Raw genomic sequence first — 15,091 nt, 5'->3', positions numbered from 1 at the left:
CCCGCCAAGGGCAGCCAGATGTCGGGTCTGCTCAATGAGGCTCCTCTCGCCCCCATCTGGAATCTCAGGTCTCTTTGAGTTCAGCCTGCAGAGAAGCTCTGGGGCTAGTTTATTTGGGCTGCCCTAGGCTTCCCTGAGGAGGAGGTGCACAGGGATGAGTAGGGTTTAAATGTTGTGTCCGACATGTGGGGCGACACTTCCAGCCCCCTGCTTTGCAGCCTCTGGTCTCTCAGGGGTCCCGCCCATTGGGAGTTCATACTAGGTCAGTCTGAGCTCCTGAGACACCCAAACCAGGAGTGACACTTAGGGGAAGCCAGATGCCCACTTCAGTCCTGTCCCCAAGGGACCCCAAAAGTGTCCTGATTGAGAAAGAAAGGCAGTGAATCCTCTCTTTTGGGGTAGGCAGAAGAGAGATCAAAGGGAAAGTGAAGAAAAATCCTATGAGGTTTCAGGATCTAGAGTTACCACTGAAGTCCACCACCTCTGGAACATCCCCCTGGCTGGTGAAGGGCAATGGAGTCCCCTTGTCCAGTCTACCCAAGTAGACAAAGCAGACAAGGATGGCCTGGGTACCAGTAAGTAGGCAATCCCCAGTCTTCCCACTTGGTAGTATTTGAACTTCCCTAGGCACAATTTCCTCTTCATCAAAGGACTAAAAACTGAGCTAACTTCCCGCTGCCTCCTCACCTCCCTTCACCACCACCACCACCCCTCAACCCACCCGCCCCATCACCTGGAAATGCAGAGTGCTCTGCGGTTTGTAGGTCTTTCCTGCAGGTTCTTCAGCGCTGCAGGTAACTGGGAATTTGTTCTCCAAAGAGGGCGCAATAGAGGGTCTTTGGCCACAAGGGGGCAACGAGTACATGTGAGGGAGGGCCTGTGGCCCAAAGGGAAAGCAGATGAGGAAGTGACATATCTTGGCCTGGGTGATGGTTACATGAGTTATTACATATTGCAAAATGTATCATTTGGTGTGGAAGTAAACAGAACAGGAAAACTTCTTGCTCTACCTGACTAGAAGAGTTACCACGACCCCCTAGAGACCAACAAAGTGCAAGTGGCATCAAAGTACAGAAATACAAAATGGACTGAGTTGACAGACTTGAAACTGACCCATAGCTCAGTAAGTGAATGGATTTCCAAGAAAAGCAGTTCAACGGGGAAAGGAAATCGGTTCAATATTGGGGACGGGGCAGTTTATTTCTATCTCATAGACAAGGATTAGTTTGAGGTGCATCGTAGACCAAGACATAGAAGTTAGAAGGCATTTTGAGGATACTTCGTGATTTGGTGGTAGGCAAAGATTTATTAACCAGCACACAAAGAATATAAAACAAAGACAAATGATACATTAGATATCATCAATGTTAACCATGTCCTCTCAGCCAAAGATGCCACTGAAGTGGAAAAGCAAGCTACAGACAAGAAGAAAATATTCACAAAACATAGCTTACAACCCCACCTCCCCATGATTATAATGTATAATGTCCTTCTCCAACTCAATAATATTTTTTTTAAAGAGCAATCAACCAACTTTTTTTTTCAGATGGGTAAAAGATAGGAACAGGTACTTCAGAAGATACGCACATGGCCAACAAAGGATACAAGGAGTGCTCATTATTTGTAGCTGCCAGAGAAAAGGACATCAAAACCACATTGAGATACCACTACTCTTTTAGTAGCATGGCTAAAATTATAAGGAGAAGAAACACCAACAATATTGCAAAGAAATGGAATAACCACAACTCTCATTCATATTGTTGGGGGTAATATAAAATGGTACAACTGCTCTGGTAAAAGCTTTAATGTTTCATGAAATTGAGTATATACTACTCTTTGGTACCAGCAATATTGCCTATTCACTAGGTTTTTTCCCAAGAGAAATGAAAACCAATGTCTACAAAATCTCTTGTGAAGAGAATGTTCAAAACAGCTTCATTCACAATAGCCAATACTGGAAACAGCTCAAATGCTCTCTATCAAGTGAATGGTAAACAGACTGTACTGTGTTACTGCCATGGAATATATCTCAACAATGAAAGAGAAATGAAATCTGCTTGACTCAACAATGGATAAAGTCAGAGAGACTATGCAGATAAAGAGGTGTGAAAAAAACAGCATTTGCGCTATGATCCCATTTTCATGACATTCTAGAAGAGGCAAATATACAAATGAAAGGAGTCTGGACAGTAAATGTTAACAAATAAATCAGAGGCCAATGACAATGATTTTAATGATTCCTCATTGCTGATTGAGTAGTCACTAAATCCAGGCAAAGGGGAAAATAACAGTAGGGTTGAGAGTTCCCTTGTTGGCCCAGTCTGATAGACAAAAATGTTGAGGCACTGTCAAAGTCCATATACAGCAGAAGTAAAACCACCAGGTCACCAAAACAGCAATTAGTAAAGGTTGACAGTGCCCAAAAAGACGGTTCGGGAAGAGGGAGTGTTCTAACAAATTACGGAAGGAGGCTCAGAGGTGTACTGTCATAAAGCAGCTTATATAGTGAGGAGGTAGTGGCTGTTTATTCTTCACCAATGATTAGTTGTATCAATAAATTAGAGTCTTCCTTGTGATAGGGACTTGGTGAAAAGTGGTTGCTTTCTATCAATTTGGCGAACAGTTTTGTTTTGTTTTGTTTGGTTTTCAGAGGCATAAACAAGAATGGCCCAAGGTAAGTTTCGTTCATTTTGCAAAATAAGCTAAGGGACCTTTGTTCGCACAGTTAAACAGTTTCCTTTACTCAGGGAATCTTCAAGTCTGATCCCCATTTGTGATTGACCCAAACTCCCCGCTTTGGGTCCTGCTCTCAGTATAACGTTCCTGTCTGTTGCCAGCAAAGCTGTAGTCAGGCGGAAGAATCACATGTTCGCTGTTTCCGCTAGTTGGTTGTCAGAGCAGAGGGTGCTGTAGCCACCGTTCTTCATCATCTATAAGCGGTGATTGTTAAGTTCCTCCAGTAGTCCCGTCTTGATGGATACCATTTGTCTAGTGAGTGGCTGCCGACAGGCATTTAAGATCCTTGAGAGTATAAAACGAAGGGCACTAGAGAGGTCAGTACGATGACTAGGAAGGGAACAATGGCCAAGGATTGAAAAAGTCCTCGGAGCAGAGATTCCCAGGACCCCAGACGAAACCGGCAAAACAAGTCTAGGGAGGAGTCGCTTATCTGACACAGATTTTACCGGGTCTTTCTCCTGCCCATCTTGAGTAACAAAGAAACTAGGCGTTCCACCAATTACAGCCCAGGAGGCTCCTTGCTGGGCTCCCTATATCACAGCCGCGCGGAAGGAGAAACCGCCGCCTTCAGTTTCCTTCTGCTCAGACCAGGGATGAGAACGTTGAGATGAGTACTCTGTGGGTTACAATTGTGCAAGTTTCCAGGCGAAGTAAAAAGGCGGCAGCCGTCAGGGCCGACGGATGAGAGTGCCGTGACTCGGATTCGAACCGAGGTTGCTGCGGCCACAACGCAGAGTACTAACCACTATACGATCACGGCGCGCCACGGCTCCTGCTGCCGTCGCAGCCCTTGCTCTTTCAAGGCGGACGTAAATTCATTCCAGTCACTGCGCTGTTGCTGGACGACAACAGGTATTCATATACTTTCTTTCATCCCCGCCCTGTTTTCCAGTCCCTTCCTCTCAATTTTGATACATGGTGACTAAATCAAAACAGAAACCAATTCTTGCCTCCCAGAATCAGGCACGTGCCTCTGCACAGACCTCCAGGGAAGTCTCCTCATCCTGGTCCCCACCTCGCCGGCTTCTTTCCCGGCTCGCCGCGTTTGTCCCTTCGGACCGACCCCCCGCACCCCCTGGTTCCGGCTCCCGCGCCACCGACCGCGGACCAGCGGAGGGAGGGCAGCGCCCGCGAAGCCATCGGAGAGCCGTCACAGGGCCCACCGCGGGTTCAGCTTCCCTCGGGCCCCCCTCGGCTCAGGCCCGGGGCGTCTCGGGGGCGCTGCATCTGCGGCGGGTGAGGAGCCAGGCGCGGCGGGGACGAACCGCTGCCCTTCTGGCTTCGGAATCGCCCGACTCCGGTTTCCGCACGAGAACCAACGCGGTGCGTCGAAGTCAGTCCTCCTGTTGCCCGAGGGTTTGAGAGGGTGTAGCAGGCCGGGGAGAGGCGTGTGGCTCCGCCTGGCTTGGAAGGGCTGTTTCTTCTCCACGGCGTTGAGAGGTTTGGGACACTCGTTAGTCTCTGTGGCGCAATCGGTTAGCGCGTTCGGCTGTTAACCGAAAGGTTGGTGGTTCGAGCTCACCCAGGGACGCTTTGCGCTTTACACCTTTCTAGGACGTGAAAGCATTTTGGTTCTTTCTTTTCTGCCCATCCTCTACTGTAAAGGCGGGAAAAGGCTCCTTCACTCTTACCCTCTCGGCTCCTGTTTCCTGTCCACCTCACAGGGTCATAAGGTGGGATTGGAAGGCCATCACCAAGCTGGATAGAACTCACCTGGAAAAGAGGTCCCCTGGACATTCCTGAGATGTCATAGTTACTTTCTGAATTGCTTTTTAACGAGGGCGTTACTAGTCTTTTTTTTTTTTTTCTTTTGGCATGTACTGTTAAAACTATTTATTTAACCCTTTCCATATGCTCTCAGGGTTACAAATAATGCTGTAGTCATCCTTGTACACACATCGTTGGCCCCTTAACAAGGTCTTCTATAGCGACAAGTCCTGGAAGAGCAATTGCTCTATCACTTAGTGTTTACAATGCATAGTGTGATCAATGCAAAGAAATAGAGGAAAACAATAGAATGGGAATGACTAGAGATCTCTTCAAGATAATTAGAGATACCAACGGAACATTTCATGCAAAGATGAGCACAATAAAGGACAGAAATGATATGGACCTAACAGAAGCAGAAGATATTAAGAAAAGTGGCAAGAATGCACAGAAGAACTGTACAAAAAAGATCTTCATGACCCAGATAACCACAATGGTGTGATCACTCACCTAGAGCCAGACATCTTGGAATGCGAAGTCAAGTGGACCTTAGGAAGCATCACTATGAACAAAGCTAGCAGAGGTGATGAAATTCCAGTTAGGCTATTTCAAATCCTAAAAGATGATGTTGTGAAAGTACTGCACTCAATAGGCTAGCAAATTTGGAAAACTCAGCAGTGGCCACAGGACTGGAAAAGCTCTGTTTTCATCCCAATCCCAAAGAAAGGCAATGCCAAAGAATGTTCAAACTATTCAGCACAATTGCACTCATCTCACATGCTAGCAAAGTAATGCTCGAAATTCTTTAAGCCAAGCTTCAATAGTACGTGAACTGTGAACATCCAGATGTGTAAGCTGGATTTAGAAAAGGGAGAGCAACCAGAGATCAAATTGCCAACATCCGTTGGATCATTGAAAAATCAAGAGAGTTCCAGAAAAGCATCTACTTCTGCTTTATTGACTACGCCAAAACCTTTGAATGTGTGGATCACAACAAACTGTGGAAAATTCTTCAAGAGATGGGAATACCAGACCACATGACCTGCCTCCCGAGAAATCTGTATGCAGGTCAGGAAGCAAGAGTTAGAATGGGACATGGAGCAACGGACTGGTTCCAAATTGGGAAAGGAGTATGTCAAAGCTATATATTGTCACCCAGATTATTTAACTTATATGCAGAGTACATCACGTGAAATTCTGGGCTGAATGAAGCACAAGCTGGAATCAAGATTACTGGGAGAAATATCAATAACCTCAGATATGCAGATGACACCACCCCTATGGCAGAAAGCAAAAAAGAAATAAAGAACTTCTTGATGAAAGTGAAAGAAGAGAGTGAAAAAGTTGGCTTAAAGCTCAACATTCAGAAAACTAAGATCATGGCATCTGGTCCCACCAATTCATGGCAGATAGATAGGGAAACAATAAAAGACTTTATTTTTGGGGGGCTCCAAAATCTCTGTAGATGGTGACTGCAGCCATTAAATTAAGTCGCTTGCTCCTTGGAAGAAAAGCTATGACCAACCTAGACAGCATATTAAAAAACAGAGACATTATTTTGCCAACAAAGGTCCATCTAGTCAAACTATGGTTTTTCCAGGAGTCATGTATGGATGTGAGAGTTGGACTATAAAAAAAGCTGAACGCCGAAGAATTGATGCTTTTGAACTGTGGTGTTGGAGAAGACTCTTGAGAGTCCCTTGGACTGCAAGGAGATCCAACCAGTCAATCCTAAAGGATATCAGTCCTGAATATTCATTGGAAGGACTGATGCTGAAAGTAAAGCTCCAATACTTTGGCCACCTGATGGGAAGAACTGACTCATTTGAAAAGACCCTGATGCTGGGAAAGATTGAAGGTGGGAGGAGAAGGGGACGACAGAGGATGAGATGGTTGGATGGCATTACCAACTTGATGGACATGGTTTGAGTAAGCTCTGGGAGCTGGCGATGGACAGGGAAGCCTGTTGTGCTTCAGTCCATGGGGTCGCAAAGAGTTGGACTGAAGCAAATGAACTGATAGTGTTTACATGTCTCATATACAATTCCGTTTCTGCTCCTTCTTGGTTAGCTATCTACTCCTTCTTTTCTTATTTAAGTGACTGCTTGAAGCTTTACAGCAGACATCTGTAACTTACCACAATCTGCCTTCAAGTTCACATCTTCACATTTCTTTGCTGCGGCCCCTTCTGCTACTGTCATCATGCATTTTACTTTGCATATGTCATAAACCCCACAATCTCTTGTGATTACTTTATAAAAATTAGCCCCACGTTTCTAAAGAGACTGAAATAATAAGAAAAAGCTTATGTATTTTCCCACACAGATACCTTTTCTGTTGTCCTTGGTCCTTTTGTGTATATCCAGATTTCCATCTGAGGTCAGTGGACTCCTTTAACATTTCTTACAATGTGTGTCTGTTGGTGATGAATCCTTTTAGCATTTGTAGGTCGGTCTGTAGATGTCATTTTTCACTTTCATTTCTGAAAGATATTTCTTGGGGAGGAGGCATGAACTCCAGGTTGACTGCTGCCCTCCAGTCTTTTAAAGATGTTTCTCCACTGTCTGCTCACTGCTTCTGATGAGAAATCTAACATAACCTTTATTTTCATTTTCTGTTTGTACTGTGTCTTTTCCTGCTGACTTCTTCGGAAATGTTTTTTTTCTTCAATGGAGTTGAGCAGTTTAATTCTGATATGGCTCCCTGTGGTTTGTTTAAAGTTTCTTGTGGTCATAATGTTCATTTGGCTCTTTGGAAATTTTTCTGTCAAAGTTTCTTGAAAAATTATTTCTTCCCTTCTGGTCTTTTCAGAAACTCCAAATCACTCATATATTGGACCTTTTATACATACCCTCTTCCTCAGAGATGCTATGTTCATTAAAAAACATTTTTTGTGTATGGTTCATTTTGGATATGGTCAATTCTTCATGGCTTATATGTTTCCTAATCTTCCGCCCCCCCCCCCCCCACCTCCATTCCCCAGCAATATCTAATCTGCTATTAATTCCATCTGGTGAATTATATAATACTAGATGTTATCATTTATATGTCTAAAGTTTGCTTCTGGCCATTTGTATATGTTCTACATTTCTACTTAACTCTTGGGTCATATGCAACATAGTCATGATAGCTATCTTTCTGCTAATTATAACATCATGTCAGTTGTTGTTCAGTTTCAATGGACTGATCAGTTTACTCCTTAACATATCACATTTTCCTGCCTCTTTGCATTCCTGACATTCTTTGACAGACATTGTCAAAGTTTCTCTTCTTAGACACTGGCTATTTTGGTATTCCTATAAGTCATCTTAAATTTTGTTCTGGGGTACAGTTAAGTGACTTGTAAACAGATCCCTTTGGATCTTGCTTTTATCATTTTTAAGGTAGGTTATTCTCAGGGTGATTATTCCCACTACTGAAACAAGAGTTTTTTGAATGTTCTTCCCAATGGCCCATGAATTATGAGTAGTGCAGTCTGGCTGTGGGGGAAAGTACAATTGCCTGTCTTATGTGAGCACTAGGCATTGTACCATGATCTTTTAAAACGTTTCTTTCCTTGGCCTCAGGCAGCTTCTTCACAAGCATTCTCTTACCACTATTCTAGTGAGTATTTGAGGCAGACCCTTTCATAGCCCTGGATCTTTGATCCACTTATCACCGGATTTTTGTTCTGTGAACTCTAGCTTCCTTGCTGTCCAACCAACATGCGGATTCACCTCCACCATCCAAGGATTTGGCCTCAGATTCCCCCCTCCTGGTGTGCAGCCTGGACACTCTCTGAAAGCAGTAAGCTGGGTCAACGGCAGGGCTCATCTTGTTTCTCATGTCTTACGGGTTGCTGTCCTTTGCTGTCTGGTTTAGTGTCTGGAAAACTGGTTATTTCATATTTTTTATTTTTTTCATCTTGAGGGTGGTGTTTGGGGGTGTGGGTGAGATTTCAGGGAAGGTGGTGACTTTGATATCACTCCACCTTTGCCAGAAGCTAAAGGCGCTCTTTTTGTGCTCCTAGGTTCAATATTCAATTCAAGAAGAGGTATGCCAATCTGTATTCCAATGTATTTTACTAACTAAATGAAAGAGCCTTTCCTACATACTCTTGCCATCGCCATCTGATATGCTATCAAGTGGAGAGAGTCCCTCATGGTTCACATAAGCCAGAGGTACAGTAGAAGGACAACATAGACATTGCCCAGAGGTACCATATTTTGCATAGGTTCAGTACCTAAACTATCAAGATGTTTAGAAGGTCTTCCAAAAATTTTTGTTATTGTTTTTGGTGGTGACTGATTTAATCATGTCCAGAGAAGACTGACTAGAATGACTCCTGATTTCTTCCTGGTTCGACACTTATTCCTCTTCCCTTATCTTTTTGAATTGTGTTTTTGCTTTCATTGGATGAATGCAATCTGATGATTGGTCTCCTTGCTATACCTCCAGGTTGCATTTATGTGACCCTAACTGTCTCTGTAGGATTGTTCAACAATGTTGGGCTATTTCTGCAAATATTCTCCCATTTGAGACAAATTGTTGGATACAGGATCTTGCAGTTGATAATGCATAAGATTATGCAGACATGGGTCCTTAGGGTTTTTGCCTTCCCTCTGCATGGTTCTGTTGAATTTCATAAGCAAAAACAAGCTCTTCAGCTTTTCCATACTGGATCTGGAAGGACATTCTCTCTCTCCCTCTCTCTTTGTGTGCCCGTGTCTGTCTGTTTCCTTCTGTCTCTCACACTCTAGGCTGCCCACAGTCTTACCCAATGTCTTCTGCTGTTCAGCTTTCCAGGACCTTGCACTGAAGGCCTTCAACACCAAGCCTTTAGTTAGGTGCCTATGAGGTCCTGTTCCAAGTCCTGTTCAGTCACCTCCTGTTCCAGGAGAGATGTTGAATTGTAAACAAACCCTATGTCCCTGCTCCCACTGTGCCCAGATCTTGAGGCATGAAAAAGGGGCAGCCCCGTGGGGGCACAATCAGTCTCAACCATCTGCCAGAGCCTAACGGCAGGTACTGTGAGAGAAATAAGGGAAGGATAGCAAAGAATGGAAAATGGATATGACTTCATTTCTATGGCAGGTAACCAAGAACTAGGATTGTTTTTTTTTTAAATCAAACACCTGAGAAACACAGCAGATCTCCAGTGACAGCTCCTTACTTCCTGGAGCAGATACACCATGTGTTCTATCTGCCTTCAAGTGACATATTGGCTGTGTTCACCACATCCCCTACATGTGCCCACACCTCCTCTTAACCCGTGCAACTTTGACCACTCTGCAGCCTATAAAAATATGCCTCAGCATTATAGTAAGACAGTGTTTGCTTTTCCTGTTTTAATTAGATATTCTCTGGGCAAAGATTATATGTTAATGAACTCAGTTTAATATCAGCCAAAGAACTTAGAACAATAGATCTTATAATTGCAACTAAAACTGACTCTTAATAGAGAAATGCATGTTAGAATCACATATTGGGTGATACCTAAAACTGTTTACCCCCCAACTATAGCTGACTTAATTAGGTCCCTGTGATTTTACAGAATTATGAGACCTTTTTATTTAAAAGATACTATATGGAGCCTTTATTTTACTGGAACACACAATTTTAGATTTTATGAGCTTAAATATTTATTGGAACTAAAATTCGCTTCAAGCTCTTGGAGTTGGTGATGGACAGGGAGGCCTGGCATGCTGTAGTCCATGGGGTTGCAAAGAGTCGGACATGACTGAGAGACTGAACTGAACTGAAAATTTGCTATTTGGATCAGTAAAATCAGAAGAGGAAATTTAGGCAGTTCAGTGCCATGACAATTTTGAAGAGAAAGTAAATCCAACATGTGTGCACACTAGAATACTGTGCTACCAATAATTTCCACATCATTAGAAAATCTGGAAGACAATATAAAGTAGTGTTTAGATAGAAGTTCTTAAACTGATGTCATGCATACAAGGAGTCACCTTTAGAAGTAAGACATGACACATTCTATTCTTTTTCAGTCCTAGAATATTATGAGTGAATGATGAACCTGTGATGCATAATTTCATGATGTTATCTTTCCCTGAAGATTGTTTATCCTTTTGCCTCAGCAGGCAGCAGAAGCCCCATCCCCTCGACTCAGTATTTGACTGAGCTGATCTGCAACTTGCTTGCACTCAAGGGAAGTCTCAGTCCATAACTAGTTCGCTCATACTGCCATGCTGTAGATGGCTAGGGTCCCTGAGACTCTGAGGGTTTTCCTGGGCCCTGACTCTGGGTGAATTCTGAACTTCAGTTTTTATCTCCTTAGTACCATGCTGCTGCTGAAAATTCCACTCTCTTTCAGCCACACTGTCCAGCTTCATAACCTCTTACATGAACATGGCTTAATCTGCAGATGTCTTAAGGGGAAATGCTTGGAAGCAAGCATCCAGCTCACTCATCACCACACTCCAGGACCTTGACTCCTCAAGTCTGAATACTTGGATAGTCCATGGCTTTTTTTCTCCTTTTTCCCCCCTCTCTCCTTCTCATCTCCCTTCTCTTCCTCCTGCTCCATCTCTTTATCTTCCTTCTTCTCCTCCTTCCTCATTCCTTCTTTCTCCCACCTCCTTCCCATCCTCCTCATTTGTTCTCTCCAGATTTGTTAGATTACTTAAAGTGTTACAGTTTTCTCTGACCCTCAGCAGTTGCCCTCTCCCTAGTTTCTGGGTGACTTGTGCCTTGTTAAAAACTGGCAAATGCCCTGAGAGGAAAAGGTAGAGAACCAGTTTCATTCCAACAACCCTCTCCCTCTCACTGGCGTTGATCCTGTGGGTCCTAGCTACACTGTATTTCTTCAAACACCTCAAACAGAATTTCTTTAAACCAGAATTTATTTGGTTGCCTTCAGGATGAAAGCTACTTTGCTACAAATACTCCATTATAACTGAAAGAGGAAATAATCTACAACTTCTAGATAAATCATATATCCCTCCTTTGATTTCTTACAAGCAAATAGACAAACAGACAAACCCATGGGTCATGGGTACATACTTAAACATTTCTCAAAATGTGAGGTCACTCTTACTGTTATTAAAAGTTCTTTCTAGAAGCATGTGCACAATATTGTCTATCTTGAGCTAAATAATCACCATGCCTGTCCAAGGCCCAAGAATATGGTGAAGCTGGATCCAGTCTGCTGTTGCAGCTAGATCACCAGCAAACCCAACCAGTTTCTGGATGATGGTCACTAATATGGGGGAGAGGAGATCAGTCAAATCATTAAACACTCCTAATTTACTCTGGAGAATGTAGAAAGTCAGAAGTGGTACCTACAGTTAGAAGTGGAAACAATACCAGCTTTCTCGGAGCTTTACTGTGTAGTTACTTATTAAGTCCACATAATAAACCTAAAAGATAATGTAGACTATTACCACTCCCTTGTTTCAGATGAGAACGCAGAGGCCCAGAAAGGCTGAGCTAATTTTAAGGGTCTCACCGATGCAGGAGACGTAAGAGACATGGGTTGGATTCCTGGGTCAGGAAGATCCCCTGGAGGAGAACATGAAAACCCCACTCCAGTATTCTTGCCTGGAGAATTCCCATGGACAGAGGAGCCTGGTGGGTTACAGTCCACAGGTCACAAAGAGTTGGACAGGACTGAAGCAGCTTAGTGTGCACCTCAGTGATGGTGAGAGCCAGCACTTAGACTTAGGCAGTTTGCCTCCAGAGCCCTTCCCCTTGGCCATCATGCTCAGTGGTCACCGAGAAGACTTCACTAAGATTTGCATCTCCTCCTTCATGTTCAACCTCAAGATTTCAAAAAGAATAATATTGAAAGGAAGGCCTACAAATACTCAGAACCAATTACTGCAAAGAAGAAGAAAAGGAGAGTAAACAAAACCACTTATCCTTCCCCAGAAACAGATTCCCTGACTCTGGAGATGATTCAATCACACCTCCCAACCAGAAGTGTTTGCGGGCCTTGAATCTCCTGGTGTGAAACAAGGGCATTCCCAGAGGAGCTCATAGGAAAAAGAGGGAGTAGTACCTTCCGTGTTCAAAGGGTAGAGGGAACAGCTAAGCATTCCTGCCTTTCTTGACTTCAGGGAGAGGGAGTGCTCCTGAAGGGAAAAGAAGTAGGGAGGACATCCAACAAAAATCAGACAAAAGCATGCTTTTTACAGTTCATTAATGAACACATCACTTTAATGTTTAGCCACATCCATGTATCTTTATCATTGGCTACCTGACATTTCCCATACTTGGATTCACATTTTTCATTTTGAAATTGTGTTTTGAAAATTAATTATATCTCATTATCACAACTGAAAGGAAGCCTGGCATATTGCAGTCCATGGGGGTCTCAGAGTCAGACACCACTGAGCGACTGAATAACCACAACCACAGTTGAACTGCCACTATCGATTGCCACAAGCGGGATGGAATTATAAGATGAAATAAAAAGAAAGCAGGTGTTATTATGGTTAATAACAGAGTTAATAAGCGGAGCTTGAGTTTGCACAAACATTCCCAGGAGGCCTGGGCAAGGGCAGCCTTTAGAGGAACCTAGAGCAGCAGTGAGGCTGGAGTGATCACTGTGAGAAAATCTTGGTGGTGCCTGGTTTACCACTGCAGTGTAGTAGCCCCCTAGAGCATGGAAGGCTCTTCATAGCAGCAAGTGACATGCTAAATTTGCAACCAAAGCTCAGGGACAGCACATGGATCAGTACAGACTCACAAACTACTGGTACTAGGGATGAAGGAAATGGACTAAAATGTCAATAATATTGAGTAAGAAGACAGAACCTTGGAATTAAAAATTTTACATGTACTGATTCTCTAGATGAATGGCCTAGATCTGCATTTTCTGATACAGTGGCTGCTAGACAGATGAGATAGTTGAGTGCTTAAAACGTGGCCTCTGTGGAGATGTTGAATAGTTGAACAGTTCTTTTTTTACTTCGTATTATGTAATTAATTTAAATTTAAATATCTACACATGGCTAGTGGCTACACTGTAGGATAGCACAGGGTGAGATTAGCCAATGTGCCATAAAGCCATCTGCTGTATCTCCTTATAGCAATAAATGGATTTTCATAAGGTCTCACGTCTACTAACAATTTTCAATGCCTTTCTCTATCTGGTTAGATACAGTCGAATGTCAGCTCATCCCCAGCATCTCTAGTGGCAGCTCTGCAGCAGCCTTTGCTTCCTCATAGATTCCCCACACCTTCACCAAGGGGCCAAGAGCCTCACCTGTCCTGCTGTCTCACAGATGGGGTCTGAGCTGCCTTGGTGGTAACAAAGCCCCACCTCTGTGCTACTGCTTCCCTCCTTTCCTCCCACCTTTGATTAATGTTGCTGCAGCACTTGTAGGCCCAGTGCTGTATACTGCAGGGGTTTCCTTGTTCTGGAAGGCACTTGGAACAAGGGTAAGGCAGTCATGTCAGCAATAGCTGGACAGTGGTAGAACTTTTGTCCCATCCCCTGGACACTGCTTTCGATTCCCAAGAACTGGGATTTACTGAATTTTTCAAAGTTATTTCTTTATTACACAGATAAGACTGCAAAATAAAAAAGACTGCAGAATCAGAGAAACAACTCCCTTAGCGGACAATACAAAAAAGTTTTACAGTAGGGCTTGAGGGGTCCTGGAAAGGTCTTGACCTTCAATGGGAGCCAAACAACCAAGCCCAGGGAAGCTCAGCACCCAAGGGGCTTCCACTCTGGAGGCCTTTACTCCGTCATTCCCCAAGTCCCTCCTGAGAGCATAGAGCATCCTGGAGCAAAGTAAAAGCACAACAGGCCTCCCAGATCCACCAGGAACAGAGGCTGAGACATGAGGAGCACAATGGAAAAGCAAAGAGATTTAGACACCGAGAGAATTATGATGTATTTGTTACTGATACACTAATCAGAAACTGGCTTTATTTAAAGAGTAAGAGGTACTAGTGTTCCAACAGTTCAAGGACTAAGTTTTCCATGAAAGGAAAATTTCCACTCTAAAACAGATATCAAAGATACCTATGTAGTGTGTACAGACATTAATATAAAACTTATACTTTTCTATTAGTAGTAAAGAGATTTTGAATGAGTTATCTCACATATTTACTCAGAAAAATCAGAGTTATTAGAATGTTATCATTAAGCAGAGCCAAAAAAAGGATTTATGAAAGAGCCAGAAAACAGAAAAGAAAGAAAACACACACACACAAAATGTTTGGAAATGAGAAGTTCTGGTTTTTCTTTTCTTTGGAATAGTTGAGTTGGAAGTCATCAAACTGCTAGTCTGGATGGATTGATCTGGCGAAGCTGAATAGCTAATCCGGTAAATAGATTTGGCAATATGTGGACGCTCCATTAATTCCTGAACGTTTAATTGTGAAATGAACATGGCAGCTTTTCTAGGTGTAATAGCTGCCAGCCAGTATCCTCCCTTTGGCATCTCTTGAGTTGTTGTTCAGTTACTCAGTCGTGTCTGACTCTGCGACCCCATGGATTGCAGCACACCAGGCTTCCCTGTCCTTCACCATCTCTGGGAACTTGCTCAAACTCAGGTCCACTGAGTTGGTGATGCCATCCAACCATCTTGTCCTCTGTTGTCTCCTTCTCCTCTTGCCCTCAATCTTTCCCAGCATCAGGGTCTTTTCCAATGAGTCAGCTCTTTGCATCAGGTGGCCTAAGTATTGG

The 15,091-nt window shown here is 43.5% G+C and overlaps 1 protein-coding gene and 2 non-coding genes across 3 annotated transcripts in view; 1 reads left to right on the top strand and 2 right to left on the bottom strand.

The window, feature by feature from the left end:
- Positions 1 to 15,091, bottom strand: part of LOC136144010 (neuroblastoma breakpoint family member 6-like protein) — an 86,898-nt gene that overhangs the window by 35,008 nt on the left and 36,799 nt on the right. The window lies entirely within an intron of this gene.
- Positions 3,428 to 3,499, bottom strand: TRNAH-GUG (transfer RNA histidin (anticodon GUG)). The gene has a single exon. It is a non-coding gene; the product is annotated as a tRNA-His (tRNA).
- On the top strand, positions 4,197 to 4,270 carry TRNAN-GUU (transfer RNA asparagine (anticodon GUU)). Its single transcript has one exon. It is a non-coding gene; the product is annotated as a tRNA-Asn (tRNA).

Source organism: Muntiacus reevesi, chromosome 1, assembly GCF_963930625.1.
Source record: "Muntiacus reevesi chromosome 1, mMunRee1.1, whole genome shotgun sequence".
Taxonomy (NCBI): Eukaryota; Metazoa; Chordata; class Mammalia; order Artiodactyla; family Cervidae; genus Muntiacus; species Muntiacus reevesi.
Note: the sequence above shows the minus strand (reverse complement) of the source record. Positions and strands in the feature narration are given on the sequence as shown.